Here is a 2500-nt window from a genome sequence, read left to right on the forward strand (position 1 = left end):
AATTTACTCCAATAGCTGAAAGCTAAATCAATCAAATTTGAATTTTACATCAAATACCAACTATTACAATTCTAAATTTCTACAATTCAAAATGATCTCTCATGTGTCCTAATACGTTTGTATGTAAAAAAGGAGAGATGAAAAAATAATTAAGTTCCTCCAACAGAAGGGTCCTTGAAGAATGAATATGCAAAATATACGTCTACTTGGTCGAAAACATTGGCTTCGCTTCGCGGGATGTGTTTATTCCCCCTGATTCAAGGGATTATTATACCCTTTTGTCAACACCAACAGAGGAAAATAATTACATGTCTTACAAATGGTTTTTCATTTATCCCATATGTTGCGCAATTTGAATGACGATTTATGTAGTGGCTAGATTTCCATTGAACTCCATGAACCATTCCAATTGTTCTCGGAGACCAGGGGATCGTTGCACAGCATATCATTTTGTATCGGAACAGGTTACTGTTACAGAACTTTAAAATTTTTGATTTGATGATTTTTTTTTTGTTTCGAGCTTTGCCGCCATTCCTTGGTTGGTTAAATTATTATATAACCGTTTGTATATCATTTATTACACGTTACAATTTGGGGACATGCTGCGCTCATTAAATTGGCAAAAAGTACGAATGACATCGTGCTTCTTAAGCAGAGAACCGTCAATTCAGAAACTGAATGCTACGGCGCACTAACATCTCCCAAACGGTTTCATGCCACTAGGCTGCGATAAAGGAAGAGTCCATCAGAAACTTATTGGCACACAGCTTCTTTCTTTTTGATTCTCGCTTTCCCGTTCACCTGTGTACGCGGACGTGTCCAAGAAATGGAAACTACAAGCATATGGTTGGAAGAAGGCGTTACTCCGCGCTCCGCGAACGTAGAAAAAGTTCTACAACCGACACCACTCTTATCGGCGGCCAAAGTAAACCCACCGGAACTTGTAAGAACAACTTCGATAGTATGAGAAACTGTTCTGGAAATGGCTCCAAGTTATAACTTTTTTTTCCCTTTAGCCCACACCTAACTGGTAGCAAAACAGTTTAACTCCCCAACGTCTTATTATTTTGAATCAAGTAAAAGTACCAAAAAGTGCTTTTTATGTTGATTGTTGTGTGCAAAGTTAGTGTTCTGCTACTTTGTGCGTTGTGCTATTTATCATCCAACTTGAACGATTTTAGTGAAAGCATAGATCTAAAGTTAATGAGTTTTTTATCCATTGGATTTAAATCGAATTCATATGAGTGTTAACCTTTAATGCTTTATGACAGTGAGACTACATAATGATTTGTAATAAATGCTTTCATTATATTTTTGCAAGATATTTTTCGTATTGAGGACTATACGTGAATGGTTTTATACTGGGATCTTGCTTATCAAGCTAAACGCCATTTAGTGTCATTGAACTTTTAAATACAAAACAGGCTGTATAGTATTCCGTTATTACGTACTGAAGGCAAATCAGATGCTTCCCTTATGTTCTCTGATTCTATAGAAGGTAACGGGCACAAAATAAGAAAAAAAGTACACGAAATGATGACGCGAAAAAGAAAAGGACGACATTGAAATCTACGATACATAATACTCGCTATCCGCTGAGAAGATATCATTTACAATACATTCGCAGAACGTCTGGTCGAGTTGCGACTCACATTGCTAATAAGACCAAACGGTCGTTGGGTAAAAGAAGGTTATAGAAGACTGCCAGATTTCCGCCTAATACGCCAAGTCATTGCTCCTGGCTCATAGCGTAATTGAGCGTCAAGCTTCATTAATCAAAGGCGAAAAACCGCGCCGACACGAAATGACAACAGATGAGTAAACGAACGGAGCAACGAATTCGTGAATGAATGAATGAATGATTCGCAGTGTGAGCATGACCGAGAATTCGTGGGCCTCCCGCAGATGCTCTGGGAGTATGGACAAACGAAGGTGCTGTGTTTTCATACTGCACTTAATATGCGGTTGGCTACACGACTCGCCAGACATTATTGGCCCGGAACACCCTGAATGGATGCAGGTGATGCGTGCTGGTTTCTGTTCGTGCTATCAATTAAATTCTTTTAATTTAAATTCCACATTCCACGGCCAACAGCTATTTCCGAAAACAACCACATTGAACCATACGAACATTCTTCGAAAAACACAATTTGGACACTGAATCCCCAATCAAACCGATTTTTACTTCACCTTCCAAAACAGCATCTCGAAAAAACGATATCGAATAGTGGCTTGGAATGTTTTGAAAACCTGTAGCAAATTTTAGACCTTAAACTTACTTACTTGGTTTTGATCGTGAACCTTTTTAAATCAGTTGTCCTGCAATTCTCATTCATCATGTTTTTGAGAAAAGATTCTCCAAAAACCTCTTACCCAACTCATGCAATTGAATAGATTTTCCCCAGAGCAGCTACTCCAGGACCTCTTTACCTATATCATTTTAGCCTGCCTTTGGTGATGTTTTGTCGAATATCTTTGACTTTCCAGAAAAACCTATTTT

The sequence above is a fragment of the Anopheles aquasalis genome, chromosome 2 (assembly GCF_943734665.1).
Source record: "Anopheles aquasalis chromosome 2, idAnoAquaMG_Q_19, whole genome shotgun sequence".
Lineage (NCBI taxonomy): Eukaryota > Metazoa > Arthropoda > Insecta > Diptera > Culicidae > Anopheles > Anopheles aquasalis.